At 40.2% G+C, this 10351-nt stretch overlaps 1 protein-coding gene across 2 annotated transcripts in view; it reads left to right on the top strand.

The window, feature by feature from the left end:
• N4BP2 (NEDD4 binding protein 2) overlaps window positions 1-10351 on the top strand; it is a 42140-nt gene that overhangs the window by 1200 nt on the left and 30589 nt on the right. For both annotated transcript variants that reach the window (XM_010710272.3, XM_010710271.3), the window contains exons 2-3: window positions 5601-5715; window positions 6003-6191. The gene's annotated coding sequence lies outside the window, so the exon portion shown is untranslated. The remainder of the gene's footprint in view (window positions 1-5600; window positions 5716-6002; window positions 6192-10351) is intronic.

Here is a 10351-nt window from a genome sequence, read left to right as displayed (position 1 = left end):
GTAGGTCTCCGGCGCTGCGGGCTGCCCCTGCGCGGGGAAGGGACGGTGCCGGGCTGCCCGGCGAGGGGTGGCGGCGGTCGTGAGGCGGGGCCTCCGCCTTGGGGCCACTGCTTCGGAAGCTCGGGTCTGCCCGGCTCGCCGTCCTCGCTCTGCCTGCCCTTGCTCTGCCGGCCCCTACCTGGCTTCACCTGCTGCTGCTGGAGGAAGGGCTTCGCCCGCCTGTCCCGGCCAAATCGCGTGCGGTGCGCCTTTAGGCCTTAAATGCGTTTTTCAAGAGTTGAATCCGCCCCGTGCAGAAGGAAATAACGAGCAGTGTTGTGCTTGAATGGGCTATTTGTTTTGAACAGCCTGAAGCGTGGTGACCTTTGTAGTGTGGTGATCTCGAGTGTTTTGGATGTGGTTTGCAGTTCTGACGCAGTGCTATGAGGAGCCCAGCTCAAACGGAGGAAAGAAGTGCAATTTCTCTGTGTGTTACTGTTCTTAAAGCTTGTTCTAAACAACTGGGTAGAGTTTGACTCAGAGACACCACAAATGTTTTAACACAAACTCTTGACAAAATGGAGTTTGCTTCTCACACCCCTGTGAAGCTTTCAGTAGAGTCGTGCAGATAAAAGATGGGAATGATTTGCGTAGGAAGCTTAAGTGCAAGTCCTCCAGAATTGTTTTGAAGAAGTTTTCAGGTAAACAGAAAGAACAAGGGAGTTAAGTAAATCACCCTTCATCCATTACAAGCTGCTACTTATAGGCTTGAAGCAAATTGCAGAAGGAAATCAAGGGTAACATACGTTTGTAATAGCAGTTATAGTCTTGATTCAGCTGGGATTACAGTCGCCATTAGGAAGGCAGGGCAAGTGTGTGTCATATGTTTGTAGCACTTTAAAGTTCCAGTCGTTTGTGTTGTTGTACTCTGTGCCCACATGGAGAGCCTGTAAAGGAAATACAACAGGATTGAGGACATCTTAAAAATCCTTTCATTTCTTCTCTATAAGCTTTCTCCCTTTATTATTATTATTATTATCATCATCATCGTTGTTATTATTATTTTAAAAAGGGCTCCCACTGTTACATTAACATGAGCATTTCAGCTGGGAAAGCACTGGGGTGGGAAGGAAGTGAGGTTCGTGGTGTTATGGATGTGAAGTGTGGTAGTGCATGACAAAAATGTTAACCTGAGTGTGAATTTTGGGAACATCCACAGCACGTCTACAGGTGTCTTAATTTATGGTGTAGGTGGATCCTTACTCATGACCTGCTCCGTTTTACAAAATACGGTTTTGTTGTCTTGAATTAGTGTATATTGCATTAGTGTGTATAGAATAGGGACTTAGGTGGTTTTTCTGAGGTCTTTCAGGGCCTGTTTTCTTTGACTGTGCCAATCTATGGCTAAATGGCTGAAATAATCAGTCTTGTTATTTTACACAGAATTTTCTGTACATTAATTTACTGCTGGTAGAAGTTGCAGAATTATTAATTCTTGAGCTTCAAGAAGTTGCTGCCATCATCTCTTCTACAGAGTCTCTGCTACTATAAAAATGCCAGTAGGGAGTTAATTAGTCTTTAGTTAACTGGCTGTCACGATATGGCTCTCTACAGCCATACAATGATATTTTTTCCAGAATCCAGCTGTGCTTGTGGAACAGGTTAGGTTTTCCAGCTGTTTCTTCTCGTGGCTCCACTGGGAATGGAGATCTACTGGAAGGTTGATTTAGGTAACCAATCTCAGATATTGTCTATGTTAGCTCAGATGACTATTTTAAAAATGATTTAAATCGATGTGATGTTTTTTGCAGTCATAAAAGTTGAACTTGTATGTACTATTTCCTGAGGGTAAATTGCTAGGTTTAAGACTCTCAAGTAAGTAGTGGTGGTCACTTGGAGGCTGTAAGCTTTTTGTTGATGTACTTGGACAAGGATGAAGTCATCTATCTGTGGGTTTATGGCAAGCTGAAATGGCTTTTAACTTTTTTAATAGCTATGTAATGTCTGCATATGCATTGTGTTCAGCTGGCCTGGTGGCTTCACAAATGGAAGCGTATTAGAATGTAAGAAGTAAGATATAATTGTACTGGTAGAGCTATGTAATGTAATTTCCAGCTTAGAAACTGATGGGATGAATGTCTTTTTCCCTGAAAAATATTTGGGATTACTACATGAATAATCTTTTCTCGTTCCTATCTTGCTTTCCTAACCTGGTTTCGTTTCTTGCTTCCTTTTTTTAACTTGTAATTATGTAGTGTAATCAATGTGAAGCCTATTATGTATCACTGTAGTATGTTCGTGTTTGGGAATTGTTTTTTGGAGAGGTGCTTGTGTTGCTGTTGTGTGCGGACCACCAGCTAAGTTCATAAACTGTTGTATGTCTTTTCCCAGCCTGGCTACTCAGCTTCCTTATTTAAAGTGCTGTTTCGAAGCCACTGATTACTGGATGTTACTTGGTGAAAAACCTGGCTGATACTCCAGCACGCTTTGTGCTTTGAGTGAGGTCCCAGCAGTCACCATCTCATGTGAAGCCTGTTCTTTCAAGTGCTTTCTGCAGACCTGAATGTATCTTTTTTGTGCTTTTGTATTTGAGCTCATTCTGAAATTCAAAAACTTCTCATGCTTCAGCTTCGTCCCAGCGTGCAACAAAGTGTCATTTTGAGTCACAGAACTGGAAACTGTTGTAGACTGGCTTGGCCTGGGGCTTGCCAGAGTGCAGGGCTGGATGTACACAGGCTCAGAGGAGTTAAGCTGACCTCTGTTTGCTGCAGAAAGTTGATTGCAAAGTGCTGTCATTGAGTTGTTCTGTGTACCAAATGCAAGGGGAAGTTGAGGAGCTGAGAAGCCTTGGTGCTAGCGCTTCCGTGTACCTGGTGACATTGCAGAAGCTGTTTATTGCCTGCAAAGATCTGGAGATCCATGCTCAGTCCTCAAGGACCTCAGTCCTTTCCTTCATGTCAGTTTAGAATTCCAGCAGCAACTAAAAGTAGAAAGTAAACCTATCTTCCTTTGCATCAATAGCTAAAACAAGTCAAGGTTTGGAGGAGTAGCATTTATTACCAGTCCTGACTGCTGCCAGTGCGGAAAACTGAATAAGGATTCTTTAAATGATCTGTTTTTAATTCCTCTATCTGCCACTTCCATATATATGTCCGTAATAATAAGTTCCACCTATAATCTTAAGTAATACTTGTTTCCAGTATCATCTCATCCTTATTGAACCAATCTTTATCCTTGTTGCTGCCTTTTTGTTGGTTTTCTAAATGCTAAAATAAATGCCCATCATTTGGTCAGGCCTCAATCACAGCAAAAACCAAAAAGATCCTTATGAGAAATGCAACCAGTAATGTAGGAGACTACAGTAATATTCAGGTTAACCTGATAAGGAGAGTCTTGTTCAGCTTTTAATTTGTTGTATTTTCATTTTTTTTTTCCTTTTAAATTAGTCTAAAATACTTTGTGCATTGCACTGTCTTAACTTCTTAGTTATAAATTGCAACTCCATTAAAATCTAAAAGATTCAAAGCCATTTCCAGCAATTCTGGGAGATGCCAAGTCTTGAATTGCAAGTTCTGGCCAGTGCTGTCTGTATGAAGCAGTCCAGGGAAAGTTATGGAAGTACAGCTGGAGTGCGTGAGGAATTTCTGTCGCTGAAGAACAACTGTAGTTTTACAGTTACCTTGATTAACTGCCCTTCAACCTGACTTTGGGAATGTCTCTGGAAACATGATGTGAAGGAGTTGCAGTACCATCTGGCAGGAGTTTCCATTTCTCTTTCCAAATGCTCTGTCGCTATTTTGTAACATGGGGTAGGAATGCAGTCCTAAGCAGCAGCACTAACTGTGGAAGCTCCAACATAGCCACTAGTGTCACTGCTTCTAGCTTCTTGCTTTGCACTTCGTCCTGGACATTGCTAACCTTAAAACGGCCAAGCCTGGGTGTTTGGAGGGACATTTTGCAGACAGTCATTACTGTCTGAGAAACAGACAACCAACTTAATCAAGACAACAGCTGCCTGCTACTTTTCTAGCCTGTCTGGCTGCATATTTGCACCCTCTTTAATCTCAAGACTCCTTTTTGCCATCTCTCAAGCTCTGAGCCTTTGCCCACAACTAGATGAAGATGCTTGGGGTGTAGCAAAGTGTGTGTATGTGTGGAGGGGAAACAAGGTAATGAAAATATGCTAGGATTATATTCAGTTTTTTTTATCTGGGTTATAGAAAAGCTTGTGGTGAAGGTGTTCAACTGCTACAAATCTGATTTTGTCTGAAAAAAAGCCCTGGTACTGGAATAAGTGAAAAGGAGTATTAACAAGTAGTTCTTAATGAGCAGACATGATGTGGGAGGAAATCTTGCTGGTAGCTGTGTTTGTCCCATCTGTCCTTACACTACCTCGTTGCTTTGATCACACACACCTAGCAGGAGGCCTGCCTGTGCTCACTGAGTAGGGGCCTCTCTCAAGGGCAGTGTCCTTGAGATGAGATGAGTGGGATGGGCCATTTGACAGCACTGTTGCAGATGGAGCACCATCTACTGCTGCTGTGGGTGAACAACCCCTCCTCGATGTACTCTGTGAAGAAAGGCTCTTGAGTCCATCATAATGATCAGGGGTCCTTTCTTCTGAAAACTGTTTCCTTCTTAATAGCCTGTGTTGGATAAGTCTGTGCAGGTTTTGAATCATGGAATCACAGAATGGCTTGGATTGGAAGAGACCTCGCAGCCCATCCAGTTCCACCCCCAGCCATAAGCAGGGCTGCCACCCACTGGATCAGGCTGCCCAGGGCTTCATCCAGCCTGGCCTTGAAGGCCTTAGGATGGGGCATTCACAGCTTCTCTGGGCAGCCTGTGCCTCACTGTCCTCTGAGTAAAGAATTTTTTTTGTTATATCTAACCAAATTTCCCCTCTTTTAGTTTGAAGTCATTCCCCCTTGTCCTATAACAGTAGACCCTTTAAAAAGTTGGTCTCTCTCCTTCTTTGTTTGTTTCTGAGGAGTTTTCTTAATGCTTTGGAGCAGTGGAATGTGTTCAGATGCAAAATGAGAGGGAGGTCTGTTTCTCAGTCTCCTGAGAGGACTCATAAAATAATTGGGACAACAACCTGCCGTATTTGGAGGATGACAGAAAATTTGTTTAGATTTCTTTATCTGGTTTACATATGCATGCTCTTTTTTTTTTTTTAAATTGATTAGAAGATATTGTTAGGATCTCTAGGCTCATATGTACGCTGGAACTTAGGCTTTGAATATACCTAATGTCTTCAGTGGAACACAGTGGTTTAGGAATTTTCAGCTACTTTAAAGAGTAGACATAATGTTTTCATAGTATCATGGAATGGCTTGGGTTGGAAGGGACTCCAGAGATCATCTAGTTCCAGCTCTCTGCCATAGGTAGGGTTGCCAGCCATGAAATCAGACACTGTTATCACATTGCCCATGGCCTCATCCAACCTGGCCTTGAACGCCTCCAGGGATGGGGCATCCACAGTCTCTCTGGGCAGCCTGTTTCAGTGCCTCACCACCCTCTTGATGAAAAATTTCCTTCTGACATCTTTGTAGTGCCGGTGGAATATTATAAAATAATGGTGTACCTGAAAGTAATATATTCTGTTTTTGTTGTACTAGGTTTTTGTTGCCTAATTCATCACGTGAGGGAATGAAGTTTTTCTGGACCTACATGGATCTATAAGCATTTTCAAGATGGCTAAGAACTGTGGTGAAGAACCAAGTGGAATGATGAGTAAGGAAACTTACTTTTGTTCCAGGTTTATTCTGCTGTCGTTATGCTATTTCGTTACCTGATGTAAGTCATTCTTCTAGGTGAGAAATAAGTATCTGAAGTCAACTTAGCAGAACTGATACTTGAGTTCAACTTAGCATGTTGTGTACTCTCTCAGTAAAATGTTAGCCATGCTTAATCTATTAAAAATATATATATATTGCTCAGTGTTAAAACTTTTCTTAAAGTTGCATGGGCTGTGAGCATAATACTGATTATAATTTGTGTTTTGATCATTCTTTTGTCAGGAGGAAGCATCCACTTCTACCAACTTCTATTGACATTCAACTTACATATTTGACAGCATGGTTTCCTGACAGAAAAGTATATTATGTATTTTTTTCTGAATTCCAAATCTGTATTAGATATGCCATCTGTGGTGGTTTTGGAAAGATGAGAAGGGACCCACTGTGGGGCAACACAATGAAACCGAAAATGTAAGTTCTGTGCCAATATTGCTTTATTTGAATTCAAATACAGGTTTTTTTTTTTTCCAGTTTTGAGGTTATTAAGAAAAAAAGTGTGTGTGTGTCTGTGTATACGTATGTGTGTGTGTGTGTGTATATATATATATATGTACACATACACACACACACTAACTTCTGAAGATTCAAATGAACATTACATAATAAGTAGTTTATGTGGTTTGAAATTCGAAATTCTTTTTGGAAATAAAACTTAAAACCAAACTTTTATTTTTTAAATGCATATGAAGTTTACTTCCTTAAATTGATGAGAAAAGCTTAAAAACATATCCAAATGAGCAGCGTTGGTTGTACGCACTCAAAATTACATTGTGCCAAAGCTGGAAGCTTCTTGGCGAGAAGGGCCAAAAGGATCTTTCTTTTTGGTGAAAGGAAGAGTGGTAATAGTGATGGCTTATTTGTTATTGAAAACGAGGTTATACTAGCAGTTATTTCCGATTGTAAGTGAAATCTTTAGATCCATTAGAAATCATGTTCATTTTTTGGAAAATCTTAGGGGTTTTTGTTTTCCTTTAATTTTTGTTGGGATGGTTTGATGGCAGTTGCAGTTTGCTTTACTTGTGTTGGAGTGTGGCTTTGACACTAAAATGTTTATTCTGCCTAGGAATTTGCCACTAAAATGTTCAGTATAAGCTTTGTTTCTATTTTCTCAGTCCTTCTATAGGTTGTTTACTCACCTGCATTATAGGAACTTAGTGACTACAGCACTTAAATGGTTTAAATGCTGTGATTCCCAGATAACTTTGCAGGCATTTAACTGGAATTCACCCTTAATTTATTTAAAATTAATTGGTGAACATTTTGTACTGTAAACAGTCCCTGTGAGATTTTAAGTTTTGGCCTTGGCAGGCTGTTGTGAAACAAATGCTGACCGTGTTGAAAGGCTGATTTCTTCCTTGCAGTAGTCTCTTTCTTCACTCTCCTAAGCAGCTGCTTTTGCAGTAGCAATTACGATGTTGGTATGCCTCATGGCTGCGATTGTTTGTTTGTTTTTCCATAAAACATTTCATAGTCATTGTCTTTCAGTAAGTAACTTCTCTTTCCTCTTTTTTTTAATTCTGTCGGGAAGACTGGTATGATATTAGTTTAAATTTAGTTCTTTGTTTATTTAATCTCTTTTAGTGCTCTCTATAGTTATAGGTAGTATGTTGAAAGCATGCTTCGTGTTGTCATCAACCTGCCTTCCCAGTGTGAGGAGTCTGACTTGGTTGACTACTATACTCCTGCTAGTTTTATTTTTTCCTATGGACATTTGTGCTCGTGAAAAGAAAACCGAACCTTTTGGAGCATGTGTCTGCAAGAGAATTCCTTTGCAGTAGTTACAGCAATTTAAATTCACTCTGTGCTTTGTGGAGAATTCTCTCATCTATTTTCCCAGGACCGGGAAAATTTGTCAATTTTAGAATGAGTGTGAAGGAAAAAATGGGGAGGGAAGAGAAAGGAAAAAAAAAACCAATAGTAGTTTTTCCTCTTTCGTAGAATTGTATTTATTGGAAACATTGGTCATGTTACATTTGTTCTCCTAGAGAATTACAAATACATTCTTAAATCTATGACAAGGGCTGCTCCAAATGTAATGCCTCCTATTTTGTTATGCTGGCCCACAACATCAGAGGAAGATGATCCCAGTATGGCAGTAGAGGTTGAACTTTTCCACCAATATTCCCTTACATTTTATTGCTGTGTGACAGATGGCAGCAGAGGGGCAGTCTGACAAAATGGCGTCTGACATGGAGGTGCGTATGAAGCAAAGATGTGACATTGAATTCTTCCATGTGGAAAGATTTACATATGTCAACATTCATCAGCACTTGCTGAGTGTTTCTAGGGACCAAACAGTGAATGTGAGCAAAGTGGGGTAGTGAGTGGTGCATTTCAGCAATAGTTACAGTGACATGAAAGACACAAGCCATGTTCTAGATGGCTGTGCACAGCTGTCACGCTGCGAGATAAAGAGCACCTCGATCAACTCATCTGCATGAATTAGCTGATGGTGGTGACTGTGTTGAAAAATAGTGTTTTGTAGCTGAGAATGTTCTCTATTAAACAGTGTTATTGTGTTGTCTGTTGTAATTTCCATGGAAATAAGTAGGAGGCATTACTTTTGGAGCAACCTACGTAGTTTAAGAAACTGTTGGCATTCCTTTTCCTGGAAAGAAATATTGAGAGTTGCTATTTAAAGTTGGAATTGAGACTTGAGATTCTGGTCCATCGCATTGCTTGGTGAGGTTTGACTTTCTTGTTCCAACTGTAGAACAGAAAAGACAAAGGTGTGTTGTGACATCAGTGCTTGCCTGTTTTGGCAGTTACAGGTTTGCCTGTAGTGATTGCTGATCTCTGTGTTGCTCTTCTCCTGATGCTGTTTGATTCATCCACTCAGCTCCTTAGGGGTAGCAGTACTGGAACAGGCAACATTGTAGGCTCATAACGGGTGACTTAAGAATAAATTTTGTCACTTTGGAAAGACTAAAGCACCCTGACTTGATGGATCTATGGCATCTTGTTTTCTAGATTAGGTTGTTAGGGTTTGTAAATAATACTGTTTTGTAGAAAATACCAGACACTTATTTTCTCTTCCATTTATGGGGTTCCTTCATAACGAAGGTAATTTTCATACAGCCAGGCTTCTGTACACATTTGTGGCAGCTGAATTTCAATGGGAGGAGACTCTTAATGTCAGTAGATGTGCGTTTCTGAAAAACTGTGAGTTTGAAGGGGTGCTCGAGGGTTTTTGTCTTATTTTGCTTTTTGTGTAGGTGAAGCTCAGGCTGCCACAGGAGTGTTGTTTGTCATTAGTGCTGAAATGAAAGAGCTGTTTGCTCTAATACTAATACTGAGTGTATTACAGCCTCTGCCTCATCTCTAAAATCCCCTTTCACTGTGTTCAGTGCAGCCCCGCCCTTCTAAATGATGTTATTACAACTCCATTTTCATCTTGGGGAGAAAAGCCCCCATCCACAGCAAACTACAAATTGATTTGTAGTATGTTAGCCAAAACCTTCAAGTGGAGCTGACCTGCAAGTCTGGCTCTTCAGTTGTACAAAATGATTTCCCCTTTCTTAGTAAACTAGTTTCAAAAAGAGAAACTTGAGTATCTGAAAAGGCAAGTCCCTAGATAAAATCCTCTTTAAAGTTCAGGGCGTGTTCCTATCAGCAAGTGAGTAATTCTTCCTTTCAGCTTAGTGTGGTAGTGTCATGTCTTATACAAAGCACATTGAATTGTATTACATGTGTGCAGTCATCTCGTCTTATATACTTCTATTGTGCTTGGTGATATCAACAAGCAAGCATTGCCCAGGAGTTTGTTGAGGAATTACATTGAAAATTTGGGTATACGTAAAGGAGAATCTGTCAAAATATCTGTCTGTGATGGTGGCCATGATAACCTTATTTTTGTATTCTTTTCATTTCACAGTAATAATATCAAGGGCTTGTAGTAGTACATCTACAAGATTTCTTGATCTCTTGACCATGGCACCAACAGCTTACCTTAAATGCAGGGATTCAAATCACAGCTGATAAAAACAAAATTTCTTCCTCTTCTGTGTAGTGTGTTAATTGGGGGAAAAAGTATTGCTGCTGGAATGACAAGTGAAAATGAAGAAGGTGATGAGAGGTGTGTGATTAATTGGCATAAGCAGTTTATTTGCTGGTTTAGATTCATGCAGACTGAAGCGTATGGCTTTGTTAGGATGCGTAGAGTGATGTATCTTAGTATGTTGCATGGTATGCATCCTAATGCAGGAAATATGTTGGGAAGGCCTAGCTGAAAACCACGGACTGTTAATTACAAGGGACTTGAAATGAAACATTAATAACAGAGAGTTCTGCTTAAAGTCTGTTGGCGTGCAGGAATGTCAAGGTGCATGAATAGCTTTCTCCCTTGCAGGATCTTTTCTTTCACTGAACCAGTTTTAGTAAGGAGTATTTTCTAGCACTGGCACCTTCTATGAAGGTATGTCTCAGCCTGTTTACTGCCTGGAGGATGAATCAAGAAGAAAAAAAAAGCCATAGTTTTTCAGACTTGTTTTTAATTGTTTTGTTTGATTTTTTTTTTTATTTTTTATTTTTTATTTTTTTTAATTTTAATGAGCAGAGGGTAGCTAATATGT

Source organism: Meleagris gallopavo, chromosome 4, assembly GCF_000146605.3.
Source record: "Meleagris gallopavo isolate NT-WF06-2002-E0010 breed Aviagen turkey brand Nicholas breeding stock chromosome 4, Turkey_5.1, whole genome shotgun sequence".
Classification (NCBI taxonomy): Eukaryota; Metazoa; Chordata; class Aves; order Galliformes; family Phasianidae; genus Meleagris; species Meleagris gallopavo.
This window is presented reverse-complemented; position numbering and strand designations above follow the sequence as displayed.